The sequence below is a fragment of the Hyaena hyaena genome, unplaced genomic scaffold (assembly GCF_003009895.1).
Source record: "Hyaena hyaena isolate Hyena2069 unplaced genomic scaffold, ASM300989v1 scaffold_114, whole genome shotgun sequence".
NCBI classification, from domain to species: domain Eukaryota; kingdom Metazoa; phylum Chordata; class Mammalia; order Carnivora; family Hyaenidae; genus Hyaena; species Hyaena hyaena.
This window is the reverse complement of record NW_024080746.1, coordinates 2,017,390-2,041,652: the sequence shown is the minus strand read 5'-3', so window position 1 is coordinate 2,041,652 and position 24,263 is coordinate 2,017,390. Positions and strand designations below refer to the sequence as shown.

The 24,263-nt window shown below is 40.1% G+C and overlaps 1 long non-coding RNA gene across 2 annotated transcripts; it reads left to right on the top strand.

Annotated features, from left to right (window-relative positions):
* The first annotated feature begins 730 nt into the window (after window positions 1-730).
* Window positions 731-24,263, top strand: LOC120234702. 2 transcript variants are annotated; one of them, XR_005529170.1, is made up of 5 exons: window positions 731-837; window positions 6,749-6,870; window positions 7,758-7,845; window positions 21,611-21,711; window positions 24,031-24,263. It is a non-coding gene; the product is annotated as an uncharacterized LOC120234702 (long non-coding RNA). The 2 variants fall into 2 exon arrangements; XR_005529169.1 differs by lacking the exon at window positions 7,758-7,845.

The window sequence follows — 24,263 nt, the reverse complement described above, 5'->3', positions numbered from 1 at the left end:
CTCTGGAAATGGAAAACTTCTGCAGTTCAGCTCAGTGGACTTCGCTTTCTTCCCCTTGGGTGTGAAATGAGCTCAGGCCAAGGCCTTTGGCAAAGACACCCCTAATGTCCACCTGTCTTACGCCTGCTAGGGCTCCGCGTAGTTTTCTCCAGGAGCGAAAGACGGCGTTGGAATTGAGAGCCACCACTCCCCCCACCCCGCACTCAAACCAGAGGTGGCTCTGGGGCACAGAGCTGCCTGCTGTGTGAGCCTTGTTAGCACCTCGTCGCAGCCCCCGGCCGTGTGTGAACGCAGGTGTAATGGGGACGGGCCCTGCCCAGGTCCTCCCGTGGGCCTGGCAGGGTGAAGGACGCTGGTCGCTGCCCCGAAACGTACTTCGGGCAACCCAAGCCTGGAAACCCCAGAGCAAACTTGGTCGGTCCGGGCATTTACTAGAAGGGAGAAGGGCCTGAATCCTGACCCCTTCTTCCCACCTGCAACATCCGTAGCTCCACCACCCCTCCCCTCCCCTCACCCCCGCCAGCCTTGCCCTTTCAATTCCTAGAGATTCCCAGATCGAGCACTGCCTCCTGTAGGGAGCCCCAAAACCCGGAGAACTGGAATCCGCTGCCGGAGACCTGCTGAAGGCGCTGCAGGATTGGCGCGGCACGCGCGAGCGGCACTGCGCATGTGCCCAATGCGGGCAGCCCAGTCTCACGCTACACCTCCTTCCCACCGCCTTCCACTACTCAACTCAGACACAACACGGGCCGTGGGAAATTTCCTAAACCTCGCGAGAACGCGCCCACTGCTGCCTATGCTTTCGCCCCCAAATCTCGCGGAGCCCAGGTGGGACAGGTGTTTGTCTAGCGCAGCTCCAGGCGCTGTTCGTGCCGCGCGTGCCCGGGCGGCGGGCCGGGTGGGGAGGGAGCGGCTCGCCGCGGAGGCGGGGCGGGTGGGCGCGTGGCGGGGCGCGCTGGGCTGAAGGCCGCTGGGAGGGGGCGCGACGTCTCGCACACACGCGCCGCGTGACACTTTGTGGAAGAAAAATGGGTGGCGGGGTGGGCGGGCTGTAAAGCAAGAAGGGGAAGCCAGGAGATTAGAAACTCCTCTTGGTGCCGTTGGTCAGAGGTCAGACTGTAGGGCAGGAGGAGCCCCAGGCCTGTCCCCCGGGGAGGTTTCCTGTCGCCTTCCTCGAGCCGGGTACTTTCCTAAAATGTGTTTGACGCCGCACCCCCGGCCTCCGGGAGCTGACGGCCCCCACTGTCGGGTTTGAGTCACGCCTCTGAGTCACCTAGTCTGGCCATCACTTTACTTGGTTTAAAACAAGTTCGGATTTCCTTAGCTACTCTCTTCTAGCGATTGGTTGTCTTCTTTCTGATCTGCCCGCCGGCCTCGCGAGCTGGGCAGGGAAAGAAGACTGCTCTCCGCGTTCCTGCACTGTTGTCTGCCTCCCATTCAAGGACACAGTTTAAAATTTTCTTTCCCTAATCTCTTCTTAGCTGTTTGAAATAACTCCTGGAGTTCAGTTCCTAGTCTCGTGTGTTTCATTTTCCTTTCCTTCCACCAATAAAAGTTAAAATGTTGGCTTTGCTTTCCTTCGCCTTTCGGTTTGCTGAAATATTCATTCCATTTTAGGTATTGTTTCATCAGATGCTTTAGCGATGACTGTTTAAGTGTATCCCTTCTTTTGAATTATTTGACCAGTGAATTCCTGGTCACATTCTTCAATCCGGCGCATTTCATATTGTCCTGGTGTGGTTTCTGTACCAGTTTAGCCTGGCATTGTCTAGGAACTGGTGGCTTGGTGACATCAGGGATCCGCAAATGTGGAATTGAATTGAGTTTTGGTTTTTGGAGGAGAGTGAGTCCTTTAATAGAGGCTCATGTTCTGCTTGTTATGTAGTGGACAGGAAATCAAGTGTTTCAAGTTTTCAGGGTTTTTAGTTATGTGTGATGATGTGTGTGTGTGCATTGCCTATGTCTTTGATTAAATATTTCACACAGAAAAAGGTGTAAGAATATTTAGTATGATAGGTCAGTGCAGGTCAGATTTGGAACAGGATAGCTCAGGACGAGGACATGGGCAGATTCCTTGGAGGCATTTCAGTCCTGGTCTAGTCCAGGCCATTTACTTAATTTAGAACCATGGCCATCTGAGAGTCTCAGCCGCAGAAAGCTATGGTAACCATAAACCAAGTCACAAATCATCTTCACCCTAAAACATGCTCTGCCTGCCTTCTTTCTCCGTCTCAGTAATTGACAACTTCAGCCTTCCACTTCTCCAAGCCAAACCTTGGAGTCGTTCTTGCCTCCTTTTCCTCCTGCATCCAGCATCAAGTCTAACCAAATCGTGCCAGCCATTCCTACAAAATAGACCCACAGTCCAGATACTTCCACACCTCCATGCTTACCAACCTGGTGTGACCCATCTCATTTCTCGGCTTGTTTAGAAAGTCTCCTAAGTGGTTCTCCCTTCTTCCATTCTTGACCCCCCTCAATCTGTTCTCAATAGAGCATTCCCATCAGCCCTCTGGAACTCTATGGTTTTTCCATTACACAATAAGGACCGACACAATCCAACCTGCTACTCAAATCCCCTGACGTCCCTGACCTCACCTCTCCTCTTGCCTTTGCTCGCTGAGCTCTAACCAGCAGCCTAACTCGCTGTTCCAGGACATACCGGGCACGCTATCAACTGCTCTTGCTCTTTCCTTCAGGTACCTTGCTCATTTTTTCACTGCTTTCACACCTTTGCTTAAATGTCACCATCTCAATGAGACCTTCCCTGACCACCCTTCACAAAAGGGACTCCTCATACTCTCTAGTCCCTTCTTTATTTTTTCCCAAATCACTTATAAATTAACATACCACATACCGTACCTGTGTATTGCGGTTACTCTCTGGCTTCTCCCATTATATGTAACCCTAATGATGACAGGGACTTTTGTCTATTCACTGTTCAAACCTAAGCCACTAGAACAATGTCTGGTGCATGAGAGTTACTCAGTATGTATTTACAGAATGAACAGTATGCCTTCTCCTCTACAGCAGAGGAGAAATGATTCTGAAAACTCACTAAGCCCCTCCTAGGGTTGAAAACAGTATTGGGGTTAGACCAGCAAGGAACACCCTAGTGCCACGCTGCCTGGGGAGAAGAGATCCTATGGAGTGATCATCTGTGTTGACTTCCTGCAAAAAAAATTTCTTGTTTCTGGGTTTCTTTATATATAAAAATATAATATAATATATAAATATATAATATCACAACTGAAACTAACACTTGTTAACTATACTGGAATTAAAATTAAAACTTAATTTAAAAATCATGATACATTCAGGGCACATGGGTGGCTCAGTCAGTTGAACGTCTGACTGTATTTCAGCTCAGGTCATGATCTCACAATTTCATGGGTTCAAGCCCCACGTTGGGTTCTGCACTGACAATGTGGAGGAGCCTGCTTGAGATTCTCTCCCTCTCTCTGCCCCTCCTTCCTGCTTGAGATTCTCTCTCTCTCTCTCTCTCTGCCCCTCCCCCGCTTATACTCTCTGTCTCTTTCAAAATAAATAAATAAACTTAAAAAAAATTGGGGCACCTGGGTGGCTCAGTCAGTTGAGCATCCAACTTCAGCTCAGGTCATAATCTCATGGTTCCTGGATTCACTGTGCTAACAGCTCAGAACATGGAGCCTGCTTGGGATTCTGTGCCTCCCACTCTCTCTTCCCTCCCCTGCTCGCACTCTGTCTGTCTTTCAAAAATAAATATTTGAAAAACTTGTTAAATCATGATATATTCACAGAATTGAAGAGTATGCATCTGTTAATAAGCCAAGGCTGCTTTTCATGTACTTGTATGGAAGGATCACAAAGTTTAAAACACAAGGTACAAAATAGTATTAGATAAGTACATGCTATTTGCCTATATGCATCTCAAATGGCTCTGGGATTACACACTAGAAACTGTACCAATGCCTGCATAACATGAGGGATTCAAGCATTGGAGGATGTAGGTGAGAAGATGACTTATCTCACAGTCTACTGTCTTTGATACTTTGAGTTTTGTACCAAGTGCATATATTGCCTACTCAAAATATAAAACATAAAAAAGAGGAAAAGAAAAGGAAAAAAATGTGAATGAAGAAAAAAATTGACCAAATAAAATTATTTCCCTTCACCTATTTGCTAGAAAATTATTTTCTAGATTTTTAATTTATTTATTTTGGGGGGTGGGGAAGAGAATGCACAAGAGAGATGCAGAGAGAGAGAAGAAAGAGAATCCCAAGTAGGCTTTGCTCTGCACTGCCAGGGCAGACCCTGATGCAGGGCTTGAACCCACAAACTGTGAGATCATGAGCTGAAACCAAGAGTTGGACGCCTAACCGATTGAGCCACCCAGGCACCCTGAAAATTAGCTACTAGTAGAAGTTGTGTACATGACCTACTATCTCAGTAGAATTAAGTGCAGAACTGTCAGTACTTCACTCCAACCACTGGGCAACCCTGAACTCATAAGCAAACCCAATCACACAGCAACTTTAGAGTGCCTACCATTCATGTCAGATGCCATCTTTGGTGATTTAAAAAGCTGGATAATGCAGAAACCTCAGGGGACTCCTGGCCAACAGAGTACACAGACCGGTTGCTGTGTAATTCTAGGATAGATGTAGTTTAATGACATGGGAGTACAATGGAAGAAGGACCCAAGTCTTGAATGTTGGACCCTGGGAAACCTTGCAGAGATGACGATTGAACCGACTCTTAATGGAGCGGAGTTCAGAAGACAATCAGAGGAGGAAGAAGCATGAGACGCACAGGAAACAACATGTTCAGCCTCTGAGGTGTGAAAAAGCATCTTGTACTCAGGGGAACTCCAGGTGTGGGGGGGGGGGTACATGTAGAAGCAAAGGGGGTGGCTTCCTAAACAGGGTCGTAAGAAGGACCTGAAGAGGGGCGCCTGGGCGGCTCAGTAGGTTGGGCGGCTGACTTTGGCTCAGGTCATGATCTCACGGTTTGTGAGTTTGAGACCCGTGTCAGGATCTGTGTTGACAGCTCAGAGTCTGGAGCCTGCTTCGGATTCGGAGTCCATGTCTCCCTCTCTCTCTGCCCTTCCCTGTCATGCTTTCGCTCTCACTCTCAAAAACAAACACTTTAAAAAAAATTTTAAAGCATTTCAGGTTAAAGGGAGTAATTGCATATAGTTTCTTTCTTACAAGCAATAAACAAAATATTTAAATATGAAAAGGAATGTGTTTAGGAGCCCCTGAGTGTATAGACAATGGGCATGTGAAGCTGTTGGTGGCGGTGAAATAAGCAGATCCATGCAAGGGGCATGTTTTGCTGTGGTGGTTTAACCCACAGTGACATATTTCAGCAATTCTTTTATTCTAAGATTAAATTACATTATCTTCTATTAACGAGGCACAGTGAAACATTGAATATTTTGCCAGGCAGCCTCATGATGGAGAACATGGGCTCTAACACCACATTGCATGGATTCTGTCTCTAAAACCTTAGACACCTTACTGCCCGTTGTTAGTGCCTGTTTCCTCACCTGTAAAATGGAGGTAATAGCACTTAATTCATAGGGTAAGCATGAGAATGCAAAGTGTTTATTATGTCTAAATCGCACAGAATGATGCCCATGACCTAATTGTTATGGTAGTGTTAGTTTTTATCATTATCATATTTATTCAATAAATCTATAAGTTGCATTCATCTAATGAAACTTCTTGCAAAGCAGGTGAAAATATCTTTAACACTTTGAAAATCAGTGTTTAAATTGCTGGATATAGGGGTGCCTGGGTGGTAAGCATCTGACTCTTGATTTCGGCTCAGGTCATGATCTCTGCTCAGGTCATGATCTCACAGGTCTGGAGAACAAGCCCTCCGTCAGCTTAGGATACTTTCTCTCTTCCCCTCTCTGTGCCCCCTACTCACACATGTGCATGCACGCTCTCTCTCGCTCGCTCGCTCTCTCAAGAGATAAAAAATAATTGAATGAATAAATTGCTGAATATAGTGACAATTTTATCCAGGTTGGTGTTCATTCATTTCTTTATCCTATCCCACTTAGATATGGCGAAGTCACTATTATTATTTAATTTTAAGAGGTGCACTTGTGAAGGTTGGAAACCTGCTGTGAATGGCCGGCCAGAGCCTCTTAGAATATAAAGCAGAGTGTGATGTGATCGGATTGTGAGGTAGTTATGAGCTTAAGAAAACCTTACTGAGGGGTGACTGGGTGGCTCAGTAAGTTGGGCAGCCCACTTCGGCTCAGGTCATGATCTCACGGTTCGTGGGCTCGAGCCCCGCATGGGGCTCTGTGCTGACAGCCAGCTCAGAGCCTGGAGCCTGTTTTGGATTCTGTGTCTCCCTCTCTCTCTGACCCTGCCCTGCTCACACTGTCTCTTTCTCTCTCAGAAATAAATAAAACATAAAAAAAAAAAAAAAAAAAATTTTTTTTTAAAGAAACCCTTACTGACAACTCACACTAGGAGTTTCGGAATTGTTTACTCCAGAGAAGTTTTTTGCAGTTTTCATTCATCTTTACACCTTTTTTACTTTATAGATTTTTTTAAGAATATCCCCATCATTTTCTACTACATGTTAATTAAGGTCAATGAAATGTACAAGAGGTTGAAACAGTGTCGGCTTCAGGAAAACTTGAGCGACAAAAATAAATATTCACTCTTTTTTTTTCAAACATATTTGACTTTCACAGGGTTCTTTGGCCCCGGGAATTCGATCTTTTTTTTTCTTTTTTTTGCAGGCCTAAGTTAAACTTTACATCAGTGGCTAACATGTGCAGCAGTTCAAGAAGGTGAAGTAAGAAAAAGAACGGCCCATTTACTCCAGTGATGTGGAACGTGAATGGAATCAAATGCACATTTGGTGTGTACAAATCTAATAATTTGTCAAAAGTTTTCATAGCTAACGTAATTGGAAGAAAATGTTTCCACGTGTGATTGATATGCCTTGTTCTTTTTATGCTATAAACAAGATAAAGCCAGTTTTACGAAAAATGACAAAATGACAACACTTTACAAAACAATACCATGTGAATCATAAAATACCAGTTATTTGTTGACAAAGGAATATATATATAAATTGTGATTTCCTAAACTTTCCCCTTTGTCATGTATCATCTGTTGCAGTGGTTTTTGGTTCTGTGTTGTCAGTGTTGAACACCATAGTTAAAAAACAGCTAGCAGGGGGCGCGAGGTAGGGGGGGTGGTGCTGGGTGGTTCAGTCAGTTAAGTGTCTGACTTCGGCTCAGGTCATGATCTCACGGTTCATGAGTTCAAGCCCGGTGTTGGGCTCTGTGCTGACAGCTCAGAGCCTGGAGCCTGCTTGGGATTTTGTGTCTCCCTCTCTCTCTGTCCTTCTCCCACTTGCACGCTGTCTCACTCTCTCTCGAAAATAAAATAAAACAAAAATAAAATATTAAAACAAATAAAAAATTAAAAATAAACAAGTAAAATTTTTTTTTTTAAATCCAGCTGGGATTTGAAGGAAAGAGCACCAGACTAGCTCTACCATTGAGTACTACCTCCACCACCAGCCAGAAGGCCAACTGTGGGGATAAGCTGATATTTCCTCATTTGCTAACAGGGAATGTAAAACCTATTGCTGAGGGACATTTTGAGAATTTGTTCAGCTATTACATGAAATAACTATGTACGTAGTATGTACTCTGTAAATGTGACCTCTTTAGGAAATTCTATCACCCATACTGATACTGAGTTTTGTTTTGTTTTGTTTTGTTTTGTTTCTATTAGATGGGCTAACACTACCTTGTTAGAGATTCGTTGCACAGATCATACTAGATAATTATGTAGAGGACTAAATGGAAAGAATTGTCTCTCAGTAAGTTCATTGTATTTATTTTTGGTTGGCATATTTATTTGTAAAACTTTGACTACGGTTATATAGGAAATCAAGAGAACAGAAAAAGACCCTAACATTTTCTCCTCTGGTTGTGTTACTATTAACCTTGGGCACAGATGGCCTTTATCAGTTTTTCAAAGAAAGCCTTTATTCTTTGCATCTGTGTTACTTTGTGTCATAGATAGTGTAACGATAAGCATCAACTGGTAGATATGACCTTTGTGGCTAGCACCCTTGCCCAAAATAGACTAAGATAATCTTTGGAGCCAGTCTATTCAAGCACTGACAAATAGTGAGAGATATCAATTTCTGTCTTCTGAAATACCTATGTCAGACAGTTGACTAAGAATCCCCTTAAACATTATGATCAAAGCTGTACATTATCGATTTTAATAATTGCCATTATATCAATATCATCCATATTTTTAACTTTAATTAATTTTTAAAGTTTAATTGTTCAACATGTAGGAATTTAAAAAAAGATTTTGTGAAATTACTGCAGGGAAAAGGTATCTAAGATAACTTCTAATTAGGCTATTAATAAATATTGAGTATGGACTTAGTTTTATGCAATAATTATGTCTGAAAAGTTTCATCTCAATCTCATAATGATGTATTTAATTTGTCAAAGGTTTTTGAGAAACTCTTCATTTAAGGATATTTTTAAAAACTCCACGTCAGGGGTACCTAGCTGGCTGAGTCAGTAGAGCATAAGACTCTTGACCTCAGAAGTTGTGAGTTCAAGTCCCATGTTGGGCAGAGTTTGCTTTAAAAATAAGTAAATAAAAGTCCATATGTGTTTTTTAAAAACTAAATTAAAAAAAAATTTTTAGGGGCGCCTGGGTGGCTCTGTCGGTTAAACATCCAACTTCAGCCCAGGTCATGATCTCACGGCTCCTGAGATTAAGCCCTGCCTTGGGCTCTGTGCTAACAGCTCAGAGCCTGGAGCCTGTTTCGAATTCTGTGTCTCCCTCTCTCTCTGACCCTCCCCGCCTCAAGCTCTGTCTCTCTGTGTCTCAAAAATAAATAAATAAATAAATAAACAAACAAACAAACAAACAAACATTAAAAAACATTTTTTAAATAATGACTGTTAGATATTATAATTGGTACTGTTGTGTGTGTAGTTTTTGCAACTTAAATGGTTATTTAACTAAATTTGATCATGATTAGCATCCCAGGGAAGGTAAAATAATTTATATCAAGGTATTATGAATATCCCACTAGTGGAAAAAAACATTTCTCAAGATCTTAACTACAAATCTCCTCCCATCTAAGTACTTTGGAAAGATTTGGAAATTTATGTGTGCTTTCTTTTTTTTCCTCTCCCAGCTTTCCAAACACTTGGCTTAAATTCTACCCTCAGAATTACTCTTGACTTCAGTGAGAGTTATAAACTATCGTCTGGGAGAAGCATTTGGCTCCTACTTTTCAAGTCTAAGGTTCTCCAGAAATGTTCTTATGAAATGTGAATCTGATTTTCATCACACAGTTTTACCTACATAGCATCACATTTTCCTTCACCAGCAAACACTTAAGTATTTTATTTTTAACTTAGCAAAGCTATATCTGTATTTGCATGGTACTTTCCAAGTTTCCGAAATAGGCGACAAATCAAAGAATCTAGGCAAAAAAAGGATTTAAGAACTGAAAGATAACTTCTGAAAAACAGATTACATACAGAAGTATTTAGTTTTATGCAATAAAGGGTTTTTGAAAATTTTTATGCCAATCTAACACGCAGGCAATCAGCTTGCTATTTAAAGGGATAGTGTGATATGCAATATGTGAATCAACAATAACTATAATTGATTCTACCTGTCCCAAGCCTCTTCACAAATATCATCTCACTCAGTTCTCAGGACAAAGTGGCAGGTAGGGGATTTTATTCGTGTTTCTACAGATAAGGCTCAGAAAACATGACTTAACCAAGTTATACCTCCAGAAGTGGAGTTTCTGATTGTCAGTGAGTTGTGGTCTTTTACTATAGAAATTCAAATGATTTTATTATTACAATCTGATAGAGACTATCTTCTGTCAAATACTCAGAGTAACTGATTATAATTTTAATAACTTACTTACAAAAATATAAGTGGTAAGGATTCAAAAAAATTATTTTTAAATAGGTGTTTATATGAACTAGTAAAAATGAGTGGCTAAGGGTGGGTAGCCAAGGCAGGGAGAAGACCTAATAACCTTGTAAATTTTGGAATGTTTTATTATTTTTAAAAATAATTCACCAAAGACACCATAAGAGAGGCATACTGAAGGCTAATAAACATAGACACAAAATTCTCAACAAAATACAGATGGCCCTTATCTTATAATGGTTTGACTTACAATTTATTGACTGTTTGATGGTGTGAAAGTGATATATGTTCAGTAGAAACCATACTTCAAATTTTGAATTTTGATTTTTTTTCCCAGGCTAGTGATTTGTGGAACGATCCTCTCTCATGGTGGTGGGCAGCATGAGCAAGATGTAGCTTCCGATCAGTCATGCAATCACGAGGGTGAACAACTAATAGGCTTACAATCATTCTATGCCCATACAATCGTTCTGTTTTTCACTTTTTGTATAGTATTCAATAAATTACATGAGCTATTCAATACCGTATTATAAAGTAGGCTTTGTGGTAGATGATTCTGTCCAACTGTAGGCTAATGCAAATGTCCTGAGCATGTGTAAAGTAGGCTAGGCTAAGCTGTAATGTTTGGAAGGTTAGGTGCATTAAATGCATTTTTGACTTATAATATTTTCAACTTATGTTGTATTTATCTGGACATGACCCCATCAGAGGTCAAGTAAGATCTGTACTAGAGAATACCAAACAAACTAGAAATAGAAGGAAACTTATTCAACCTGTTAAAAAGCATCTATGAAAAATCTAGAACCAGTATCATATTTAAAGGTAAACGACTGATGTCTTCCTACTGACATCAGGAAGTAGGCAAAGATTTTCATTCTCACCAATTGTATTCAACATTGTACTGGAGGTTTTAATGAGACAATTTGGCAAGAAAATTAAATAAAAGGCATCTAGATTGGAAAAGAGGAAAACTATCTCTAGTTGCACGACATGATCTTGTAGAAAACTCTAAGCACTACTCTAAAAAAAAGTATTATAACTAATACACAAGTTTAGCAAGGTTGTAGGACATAAGATCAATATAAAAAATCCTTTATATTACCAAATATTTGCAATGGACAAACCAAAAATAAAATTAAGAAAATAACTCCATTTATAATAGCATAAAAAGAATAAAATGTTTAGAAATAAATTTAATTTAAAAAGTTAATTTTAGTACTCTGTAAAATATAGAACATGGTTGAAAGAAATTTAAAACAATCTAAATAAATGGAAAGACATCCCATGTTCATGGATTGAAAGATATAATTTTTAAGATGGCAAACTCCCAGATCAATTTGTAGAGTCAACATAGTAACTATCAAATTCCCAACTGTCTACTTTACAGAAATTGACCAGCTGTTCCTAAAATTCATATGGAAATTCAAGGAAACCAGAATAGCCAGAACAATCTTGAAAAAGGACAAAGTTGGGAGATTTATACTTTCCCTTTTCAAAACTTACTACAAAGCTATAGTAATCAAGACTATGTGGTCCTGGAATAAGGTAGACATACAAATCACTGGAATAGAATGAGAGTCTAGAGGGAGGCCTGGATGGTTCAGTAAGTTATGTGACTGACTCTTGATTTTGGCTCAGATCATGATCTCATGGTTCAAGGCACTGAGCTCTGCATCAGGCTCCATGCTGACAATGCAGAGCCTGCTTGTGATTCTCTCTCCCAATCTCTCTACCCTGACCCTGCTTGTGCTGTTTTTCTCTCTCAAAATAAATAAGTAAACTTAAAAAAAAAAAAAAAAAAGAATGAGAGCTGGACATGTACCCTCACTCTTGTGATCACTTAATTTTCCAACAAAAGTGTCAAAACAATTTAATGGGGAAAAAATGGTCAACAGGGACCACTAGATATCCGCATACAAAAGAATGAAGTTGGGTCTGAACTTTATAAAATATATAAAAATGACCTTAAAATGGATCAGAGTCCTAAATGTAATACCTAAAACTGTAAAACTCTTAGAAGAAAGCATTGAGGTAAATATTCATGATCTTGTACTAACAATAGTTTCTCAGATGTGGCAACAAAGTACAAGCAACAAAAGGAAAAACATAGATAAACTGGATTTCATCAAAACCAAGCTTTGATGCTCAAGAAAGTGAAAAAGACACCCCAGAGAGTGGAAGAAAATATTTGCAAATCATTTATCTGGCAAGGATCTAGTATCCAGAATATATAAACATGTACAAATATATAAACAATTCTGAAAACTTGAGTAATACAAACTACAGCCCAACTGAAAAATAAGCTAATGATCTAAATAGACATTTTTCCAGAGAAGATATGTAAATGGTCATTAGCTTATGAGAAAATAGTCAACATCATTAGCCATCCAGGAAATGCACATCAAAACCACAATGTGATACCATTTCACACCCACTAGGATGGCAGTAACGAAAAAGACAGATAATGACAAACGTTGTCAAGAATGTAAAAATCAGAACCTTCACACATTAATGTGATGGAAATGTAGAAATGATGAAGTCACCTTGAAAAACAGTCTGACTGTTCCTCGAATGGCTAAAGGTAGACCCAATAACCTCACTCCTAAGTAGATACCCAAGAGAACTGAGAACCTATGTCCACACAAAAGCATGTCCGTGAATAAGCATGGCAGCATTATTCATCATAGCCAAAAAGTAGAAACAACCCAAATGTCCATCAACCGATGAACAGGTAAATACAGTGTAGTATATCTATAAAATAGAATATTAGGCCAAAAAAGAAATGAAGTACTGATATGTGTCACAGCATGGATAAATCTTGAAAACATGCTATATGAAAGAAGTAGTCATGAAAAGTCCCATATTATATGATTCTGTTAATATGAAGTGTCCAGAATAAATAAGCCTATATAGATAGAAAGTAGGTTAATAGTTGCCTAGGGCTAGAAAGAATAGGGGTAGGGGGACAGGAGTGACTACTAAAATGTGAAGGACTCTTTATGGAGTGATGAAAGTGTTCTAAAATTGTGGTGATGAGGGGCACCTGGGTGGCTCAAGTTTATTAAGTGTTCAAGTCTTGATTTTGGCTCAGGTCATGATCTCACGGTTTGTGGGATCGAGTCTTGCTGTGGGCTCCACACTAATGGCATGGAGCCTGCTTGAGGTTTTCTCTCTCTCCCTCTCTCTCTGCCTCTCCCCTGCTCTCTCTCAGAAAAATAAGTAAACATTAAAAAACGTTTTTAATAAATAAAAATAAAGTCATGCTGATGATTGCACAGCTCTGAATACACTAAAAGCCATTGAATGTACCCTTTAAAAGGGTAAATTATATGGTATGTGAGGTGTGTCCTGATAAAGCTTTTAACAAAAAAAAATGGCAGAAAAAAATGTAACTGTACTCAATTACATGATAATTTTTGTCTTAGTCATATGCTGATATAAATGTTCGAGTACAGCCAAATAAATAATCAACTCCATAGAAAATTAGAGAATAATCATCACTGTGTCAGTTGATTTACCCTCTAGCTTCATAGTAAGTTTGAGATTATATTTCTCTCAAGGATAAGATCTCTTTACATTTCAGAAGTGGACTGATCTTATTCTAAGATAAAAATCATAGTTGAAATGACTGAGTACTGACTTAATCCAAGTACCTCATGTACGTGATCCCATTTGATCCTCCCATACCCCTGAATAAGACTCCTACTCCCCCTTTTATTTTTATGTTTTATTTTCTTAAAAGTTTTGTTTACTTAAGTAATCTCTACAACGTGGGGCTTGACCTCATGACCCCTGAGATCACGAGTCACATGCTCTTCTGATTGAGCCAGCCAGGAAACTCTCCTCCCCCCTTTTAATAACTAAGGAAGCTGTGGCCCAGAACAGTTAAGGAACTTTCCTTAGCGAGCACCCAGTTACAGAGACAGCTAGAATGGGAATACTGTGGGCTCTTCTGACCTTTCCTATAACCTAGGCCTGCTGGGTCACTTTCTCTTTCATTACCATTGGTAAATTAAGATCCCAAGGCTGAGATCTTAGGGTAGGGTAATTACATAATAGGTGTGTTAATGTTACCTTGAGAACCTTAAGAACTGGGACACTATCCCTAGGCCACTGGTGGGAACTGGTGATGGGGGTGGAGAGGTGTGGGGGATGGAATTGGAAATAGAACTTCCTAATTTTCAAATGTGCTGGAAAGGATGAAGAAATGGAAGAGAAAAATCCCAAAAGTTCCTTCCAGCTCTAAAACTCAATCAGTTTAAGGCTCCACCTTAATAGAGCTGAAGGTACCTGGAATTCAGATAACAATTTCTTTCCTCTCCTGACTTAGTCTTGTCCACAACCCACAGATTGAAGTGTCTCTTTCAGGGTTCCAATGACTACAGCCTCACCAGGAAGGGTGTTTTCAGACTTTTTCCCTTTAGCTGTACTCTGCTGGCAAAATGCATGCCAGAATTATCTTGACAAATTTAGTTCTCTTATACTTATTTAGAAAAATTATCCTTAGGCCACATATTTAATTTCAGTCTATACTGTGTCTATTTCTTGTCCTTTGCTAAAATTGCTTTTCAATATGGGACAAATTGCAAAAACCACTTTTTAAAAAATTTAATTATTTTTAGAATGGGGAATCTGTACCCATGGAACAAAATTTAAAATGTTAGCAGTGAATCCACATAGAGGTTGCCAGGTCTGGCAAATAAAAATACAGGACACCAGTTAAAATATAGTTAAATTTCAGGGGCGCCTGGGTGGCTCAGTTGGTTAAGGGTCCAACTTCGGCTCAAGTCATGATCTCCTAGTTTGTGGGTTCGAGCCCCACTTCAGGCTCTGTGCTGACAGCAAGCTCAGAGCCTAGAGCCCGCTTCAGATTCTGTATCTCCCTCTCTCTCTGATCCACCCCTGCTCACGCTGTCTCTCTCACACACAAATAAATAAAAAACATTAAAAAATTAAAAAAAAAAACTATAAAACTTCAATAGAGGCTTTAAAATTTCAGTTAAATTTCAGATAACCAACAAATACATTTTGAGTATAAATTTCTCTCGTCCAGTATTTGGGACATATTTGTACTAAAAATTATTTGTTGTTTATCGGAAATTCAAATTTAAGTGGGCATCCTGCGTTTTAGCTGGTAACACTAAATGGCACAGAAAAGTAAAACTCCCTCTGGTGTGGTCTCCTGGGGAACCAGTCAGTTACCCTCTCCAAAGGAAATCCTAGAACCAATTTCTTGAGTATCCTTCCAGCGATATTCTATAATTAACTTTCTTTTTGACAAAAAGTTATCAAGCCTCAGTACAAAATAGATTTGGGGGCAGAAAAAGGATCTAAACCAAATACAACAGTGTCAGTGTTTTTAATTTGGACTCCTGACAGTTTGCTAAAGGAAGTTAACGGAGGCTATATGATGATACACAAGGGAAGGGATTTTTAGTTCATACCAACTGGGTAACCTTGAGTGTGGTCCTTAACTTCTGGGAGTCTCTAAATAAAAGAGGTTAATATTAATACTCTCCTCATGCATTTACAGTGAATAGTAAGTAACACATGTAATATGTATGCAAAACGCCAGGCACAAGGTAGGCGTAAGATCAGCAGAGTCCTCTCTCTGGATGTTTTAGGGTATTCATTCATCTGTAACTTTCTTAAGAAGTTCATCATAAAGTCCTCTGTCTGAAAACAAAGGCCAAGTGAACTAAGACTGTCTCACTATAATCTTCTAAGTTTGCCATTGGGTAACTTATCAACTTAGTTTTCTCCTTATAGCCTCTACTCCACCAAATACGTTGTTCAGGGCCCTGATGGCTCAATTTATCCTTTTCCTACTTTCACTTATTGAATCTGTTCCTCTGTCATCCATGGATTCAAAAAAGTACTTACTGAACACCCAGTCTGAGCAAGGCATCAGTGTAAGTACTGGGGAGGCAGGTTTGAGCAGGTAAGACAAGATCAGTGCCTTCGTGTTCAGGGATGGGGACATGGATAATAAAAGGGTAAACAAATAAGTAAGACTGTTTTGGATAATGATAGAAATTCTGCAAAAAATTCAACAGGAGTGGAAAACAGAAGGGGGAGAGGGAAGCTGGCTCTATTCAGATCAACTGCCCTATTAATAGTAAATTCCTTCCATTGTACTTAAGCTGCTCAAAGTACTTTAATTGTGTCATTCCTTTAAAAAGGTTTTTGAACAATACAAGTAGAGAGCAACAACCTTTACAATTTTAAGTTCTTTAGACTCAGCAGTATGTAGCTACCAAGATCTTTCAAAGGTGTGGACTTGGATATTTCTATCTTTCTTTGGGAGAGTCTCCATGGGAAAAGGAAAAGTGATAAGCATTCAAATTCTGAGTGCAAATTATGAATGAGCAAAGCCTCAGACCCATTATTCATGTATATAATTCGCCCCAGACACAAACACGCATACGCATGCACATACACACCCGGTGCTGCAAGTTGGCTATTTTCACACCCAGATCAGAATAGGACGAATCTGATTCAAAACCATCTTTCTGCCTTTTTACTTATACCAGTTAACCTATGATTTCATGCCATTTCCACTTCTCCAAAGCTCTTGCTTCTTCATTAAGAGATTTTCATTTAAAAAAAAAATCACTATAAAGGGAGTTGGGATATGAGGAGGTTCGGCATTAAGTAATTCAACATCGTTAAGAAATCAAAATATAATAACTTCCCACTTCATTTTGCCTGTTAGGTCACATGTTATCAGAGCTAATGTTCAGAGATAATTATCTATTTGTAATGGGAGTGATTCCTAAATTATTTTTAAAGCAGTTTAACTATCTTTTCTGAGAAGCTTCTTGTTGTTTGCCAGGATAATGCAATTCCTGTTTGTGCATTATACAATGAATACACTTTATATGAAGAAAATCTTTTTCCTTTGTTCCTCCCAGTGAAATGATGATTAAAAGCAAAACAGCTGAAAATGCTATATTAGTTCACAAAAAATTCTCAGAATAGTGTATTAAAACTGAAACTGACACATTAAGGAGGTGGTAAAATCTACTCACATTCAATTATTTACGGACAGAAAAAAAGATTAGATACCATCAGTGTTTGCAGATTTACATGATGTGTTAACAATGATATTGGAAACAGGCATGAAATTTATCCTGTAGATAAGGATTTCTTCTAAACAGGTTTAGAAGACTTTATTAATTATTAGACTCATAAAATTAACTAAGGTATAAAATGAGAAATACTTAAAGATATTATTATATAGAAACTTAGCTAAGAAGATAATCATGTGACTGCTTTCCATCTTCTTAGTTGACCCTTGCTCCCCTGCCCTGTCCCTTTTTTTATCTTTTGAGGTATAAAGTATATTTATTTCAGGGGCTCCTGGGTGGCTTAGTCAGTTAAGCACCCCCAACTCTAGATTTTGGGTCAGGTCATGATTTCACAGTTCATGGGACTGAGCCCCATGTTGGGCTCCGTGGTGACAGTACTTAGCTTGCTTGGGATTCTCTCCCTCTCTTTCTGCCCCACCCCCACAAGCACATGCATGGGCTCTCTCTCAAATTAAACAAACATTTTAAAATAAATAAATAAATAAATTTATTTCATTGCTTCATTCCTTTTTTTTAGAGTTTCTTTCTTTCTTTCTTTCTTTCTTTCTTTCTTTTGAAGTGGGAGGGAAATGTAGTATTTCCACAGGACAGGTTGCATATTCTATGACACCAATACAACTTTCTCTGTTCTACATTTTTTCTTAGAAGTCTAGAGTTTAGATGCTTCTAAAATGGTTAGTCTTAATTTTACTTAAACTATTTTTACAAATTTACTTTTTTTTGAGGGTTTTGTTTTTTTTAAGATGATGATGATGATGATGATGATGATGATGATAGTGACCTCTACATCCAACATGGGGCTTGAACTCACAACCCTGAGATCAAGAGTCACATACTCTTCCAACTGAGCCAGTCAGATGCCCCCAGATTTACTTCTTACAAGTGCTTTTTTAGATTACTTTGTGTGTCAATAACTCCACCGGTGTTCTTGTCTCTAAACTTTGGACTTTTTTGACTTGGTGACATCACTTTTGTTTTTGTCCGTCATTGTCCTCTCTACAAGCCGTTTTCATCCTGAGTCCGTCTCCACAGTTAATAATACCTTAACGAATGTGCTAAAAAACAGGCTCGTCAAGAATGCTGCTTTGAACTTAAGTTTTATAGGACTTTATCAACCGGAATGTTCCCTCAAATTATGATTATATTGAGCAAATATCAGTTATTAAGAAGATCCTTTAAAACCTCTTCTTCCTCTTCATTCACTGTGAAGGGTTTGGCTTCGTCCGGAGGCGCACAACTAGTATGGAATGTGGCTTTCCCCATCTCATGCAAATCCCCTGTAGGGCTTGTGAAACTGCAACCCATAATCCCCTCTTGAAAAAACACACTGATTATTTGTGCTTATGTTAGTTCCAAATATTACAATAGTTTCTGGATTTTTGCCACATTCCTCTCTAGATGGTCATTTGGGAGACTTTGTTTATAATGTGTGTTTTGAATGAAATTTTAAAATTCCAAGACCACAGGATGTAAGACTCAATTGTGGGTTAAACTGAATTTTGCAGTTTTTCAAAGCGGCCCTCCTTAGATTACAATAGCAAACATTGAATAGAAAATGGGAGAGGGTGTGTTTTTTTTCCAAGGATTAGTATATGAAAGAATATAAGAGAAGCATGCTATTTCCAAGGATGAAGGAATGTTTTCAAAATGGCCCATACTGTTCCATTGGTTGTTTAGGTAAATTAAAACATTAAGCTGTTTTCTGGATATCAGGAGAAACATTTTCTTTAGTAATTGTGCTAACTGTGATTTTAAAATCAGAAACAAGACCCTGAATTTAAAATAGCATCCCACCCCCAAAGATATTAGTTATGTTTACGAGGATAAACAATATAATAACTCTGTTTTAAAATTTAAGGCAATGTTAAAAATATAAAAGTTCCTTAAGAACTTTTTCCTTCTAATAAATTCTGGGGTTTTTCCTCTTATACTCTTTGTTTCTTTTAGAAGTTGATGCTTGTTAAAGAACCCTTGGAGATTCTGGGACAAAATAAGTTGGCTTTTAAAAAACATGTGAATGGGGGCGCCTGGGTGGCTTAGTCGGTTAAGCGTCTGACTTTCACTTAGGTCATGATCTCCCGGTTCGTGGGTTCAAGCCCCGCGTCGGGCTCTGTGCTGACTGCCAGCTCAGAGCCTGGAGCCTGTTTCGGAGTCTGTGACTCCCTCTCTCTCTGACCCTCCCCTGCTCACGCTCTCTCTCTCTCTCTCCCAGAAATAAATAAAAATATTTAAAACAAAAAACAAAAAACAAAAAAAAAAAACATGTGAATGAAGCCTTCTTGCATCTGATTACAACCTTCAGGAAGTTTTTTGACTTTGCAAATGATAGACTTAATCAATTGGTGCCTCTGACTTCAGTTGCTTTGTTCTCTGGTTCTCTGTTACCACTTAGATGTGTTCCGTTATCCACTGCTTATAAACCAGAACACAGTGAACACAGCAGATGAGTGAGTTAAGGCCAGCATTCTCTACAGGCATTCTCAGCCACTGTCAACTGATAGATTTCTCAAGATGTTTCAGTTTACATTCTCTCTATAAATCTCTCTCTCTCTCTCTCTCTCTCTCACACACACACACACACACACACACACACCAGTGATTTCTATGACATAACCTCTCAGGAATTCTATAAACACAGGATATGTAACACGGGTTAACCACTTGTCTAGGAAAGAAAATAAGCAGACAGTTGCCCACAGAACACATCTTACATTTAAGCTTCTATGTACGCCAAGAAAGTGATCCAAGAAAGTGATCACTTTGAGTCCCTGCCTGAGTAATAACAGGACCTTGAGAACACTATTGCTATTTTAAATGGATGTTGCCTGTTAACAGGATGCAGAATGAATTATGGCCTCTGTGTTAAGCTCTTTCTTTTATTGTGGACCTTGATCTTCAGAGAGGGTGTAGGAGGTAGCTAATTATAAAGGCAAACCTTATATTAGGACTATAGAAAAATATTCTACTTAGAAAGAAAAAAGAATATAAACTTTAATGTCACTGGTTAAAATAAAATCAATTGTTACTCATCAATGTGAAGAATAATGTATTAATAGTTCACATATAGCAGCTTCCTTGAAACTTATGAAATAGAGTGGAGGATAACGAAGGGTAAGTAAATGCCTTCTTTGCTAAGCCACCTGACTGATACTGAACCCGATTAATATTGTCCTAACACAGGGACATCACCCACAACTTGATGTTTAGCAGCTTCTTTCAACAATGGCCTTTAGGTCTAAAGTCTATTCTCAGTGACCTAGGGCTGGAAAAAAAAAAAAAGAGTATTGTTAGAAGTTGTATAGGGTGTGTGGGGTATGTTGTGACCAACAGCCCTGTGTTTTGTAATTAGAGTGAGAGATCGCCGTGCAGAATATTAGTAATGTTTCTATTCTATAGAAACAAGGACATCAGGAAGCTACACCACTGCAGCTGATGACATAAATTGCCCATCGAGAAGTCAAATTAGTCCCTCTAAACTCCACTTTAAGACAAATCCCAGGGAAGTCTCTTCAGTGAAGGCCGAGGGAATATTGTTTCTCCATTGTGCCCTTATGAACTCGTTGGGGCTCAGTTCTACATGGGAAGAACCTGGGGGCACCTGGGTGGCTCAGTCGGTTAAGCTCCCGACTTCAGCTCCAGTGATGATCTCATGGTCCTTGAGTCTGAGCCCCACATTGGTCTCTCTGCCGGTAGCGCAGAGCCTGCTTCAGATCCTCTGTCCCCGCCTCTCTCTATGCCCCTCCCCTGCTTATGCTTTCTCCCTCAAAAATAAACATTAAGAGGGGCGCTTGGGTGGCTTAGTCGGTTAAGTGTCCGACTTTCGCTTAGGTCATGATCTCGCGGTTCGTGGGTTCGAGCCCCGCGTCGGGCTCTGTGCTGACTGCCAGCTCAGAGCCTGGAGCCTATTTCAGAGTCCGTATCTCCCTCTCTCTCTCTCTGACCCTCCCCTGCTCACGCTGTCTCTCTCTCTCTCTCTCTCTCCTAGAAATAAATAAAACATTAAAAAAAAATAAATAAATAAATAAATAAATAAATAAATAAAAAATAAACATTAAGAATTCTTTAAAGAAATAAGTGGGAGAGAATCTGTTTCTTAATTGTGGGTACAAGTACTGCAGGAGTGAAACAATTTACTGTGGTTATACAATTATACAATTTCTCTAGTTTCACCCTTGGGGCAACTCTACAGCATCACACTCTGCATGTGAACCCAGCAAAAGGGCCCGGACTATGGAGGCAGGGAATCCCTTAGGAGGCTCCCTTTTTTCCTTCAAACATCCTTGAATTACATGATTACTGGATGAGCAGGAACCAAGCTGCTGAACATCCCGATCGTCACTCCAATCCCCAAAGCAGCCCTGTGGCTGATTCTTTGATGTAACATGGCCAAAAGAGATGGAAGGGGCTGCTAGCAGACCGGCTTAGCTCAAAGAACCAACCCTGAGAACTGGGTGTAGCCCGGGCCAGCATGCTTCGGGAATCCCTACACATTCTTTTACCTCTTTTGCGGCTGTCTGCAATTCCCTCTCACCCCCACCTCATCAATGTTTTCTTGTCCTACAGCCATCACATCGCAGCCACTTGCTGCTTTCCAAAAGGACAATGACTCGCCCGATGAAGCAACCCACACTGTGTGAGAGACAGAAGCCCTCCTCTTCCCCCAGGTGAGTGTCCACATACACACACATACACACACACACACACACACACACTCACACCCTTTCTTCCTGGATGGCAGCCATACTTGCTTTTTCACCCAACAAAGTCATTCTGATGGAGGAAATGTAGGCACAATAGAAGAAGAGAAAAACGATCTTGTCATTTCCCTACTTAAATGTTTTCAATTATTTACAGCATTTCATCCCAAAGCCCAGAGCTAGTCAGTCCAGAGGAAATGGCTAGAAGGGATCATTCCCAAGAAGGGCCAATCTTGGTGAACAGGGCAACAGTCACCTAAGAGCTCAGTGGCTCTTCCTTGATACATCTCTCTCCAGCATCAAGCCTCTCCAATCCATTACAAGCCTCATTAGTTCTATTCTCAAACTATGCCCCACATCTAATCATTTTTACCCCCTCCCCCACTACATCAAAGTCCAGGCCACCACCACCTCTCTCTAGGTACCTGAATTACCTTCCTACCTTCTTCTACTTTTATTCACCCCCCCCACCCCCATATAGTCCATTCTCCATGGGATATCCTGGTATGATCTCTTAAAAATGTAAATCAAATCATGTGACTCAAATTTAAAACTTCTCACATACATGTCTCTTATTTTTGTTATTCTATCACACTTAGGATTGAACGCCCTTTAACAAAAAAGCTGTGTGTTGTTTTATAGGAAGCAAAATGCAAGCTGAGGGCCCCACCTTCCAGACACAAGAGAAAAGGTGGGTGGTGATAGCTCTCAAAGGAAGGAAAGGTAGAGAGCCCTGGGGGCCTGTAATTGAGGAAGGAAAAAGGATACTGAGAGCTGACTTGGGCCTGAGCAGGAGCCTGGGTTGAGCAGTGGAAGGACCCCTCTGGGGTATGGCTCCTGTCCCCCCGTCCATCCTCTTCTCTTACCCCCTTTTCTCCCCTTACCCGTATCCTCTCTTCTGTGCTCCTGCTATATTTCAAAATCCCTTTTGCTCCTGAAATCCAGGATGCCTATTTGCCTCGCCATTCATTTTCTCTGAGTTGAAGAAGGGCCTTCACCACCTTTTCTTCCTGGTGAATATTTATTCAGTTCCCAGACTAACTTCCCCCACCATGAGCTGATTTCTTCATTTCTTCCCCTTGCTCTGAAGGTTGTAAAATTGTTAAACCTGTTCTTTATCTCCAAATGACAGCTTTGTCTTTCAGTAGTTTTCCAATGTCTGAAGTTTTCTATGTGCCTTGAAAATGATATTTACAATTCTACTTGATATCAAAACCAAAGACGGTATTGAACAATGTCCTGTTAGTTGGAGGAGCATATGACCTCACTTGGTACATACAACCTGTGGACTAGAAGTGAATCTAAATTCATTAGTGGTTCTGACAAGTAGCTGCCCTACCTTGTCTGCCTCCTTTTCTGGACTCTGGATTATTGCACAAAGAGTAACCCTCTTTTCTCTCTGCTCTTTCCATGCACATTGATTTTGCCTCCCTGCAACACTTCTCAGCCGGGTATTATAGAAATAGAGACAGTCGACAGAAAGGAAAGCTTGTAAGTGAATACTTACTGGCTCGGGTACATAAACTGTGTTCAAGAAGAATGCTATTCATTTTTTTAAATGCCGGATTATTTACTTTGTTGTCTACTTCCTTGAAGGAAGACCGACTGGTTTAAAACAGAAATAAGGGCTATTGCTTTTTATGTATTTAATTTACAATTCTATTCTGGGAGGAGGATTCCCATGAATACACAGAAGCATTTATAAGTACTATAATATCTAAATAAAAGCACAACAAGTCATCTACTTTGGGGGGAACATTGAGGGTGCGTTTTTTTTTTTAGCTAATTGGACAAATCTTGAAAGAACTGGAGTATTTAAAGAAAACACATTATTACTGGAGCTAAATTCGAGTACTTTTATGGCAAGATTGGACAGCTGCTTGCACCTGCCCTAACTTTTTTTCAGGCTAAAGTTATCTATTCCGGGATCCTATGTCATGCAGTATAAAGCTTTGGTTTCAATCAGTCACTAACCCAGGACCTTGGATATATTTGAAATTCCTTTTCGGGGGAAAAAAAATTGGCCAAGGCTTTTGACTGCACTGCTTCTCACACCCGGGCCAGAGTGGGCTGGCTCTCCATGGCGACAAGAATGCATATTGGAATCTCACCCTTAAAGCCACAGAATCATAGCATTTTGGTCCAAAAAGGGACTTTAGAGTTCAGAGGGTCCTTACTGACTCATTCTACATTTTTCTACAATGTTGTTTTAGCATTCCTTGCTCCCACATAGCAAATATCCCAAACTCTTAATTTAACTGACAATATAGAACATTTGTATTATAGGTGGCTGATACAGGAAGTCAAGACAAAGAAATAAGATTCAGCAGTTTATTCAAGAACTCCCACTTACAACTCCTGATACTGAAGAGATCGTCCATCAGACAGATTCATCATCTGTTCCTGTATATTCTCCAAGTTCCATCCCTTAATTTGGTAAAGAAATTAGAGGAAGTTTGCCTGGCCTGCATCTTCCTCATCCTCTTGCTCAAATATATTCATTAAAGTTAAAGGTGAGG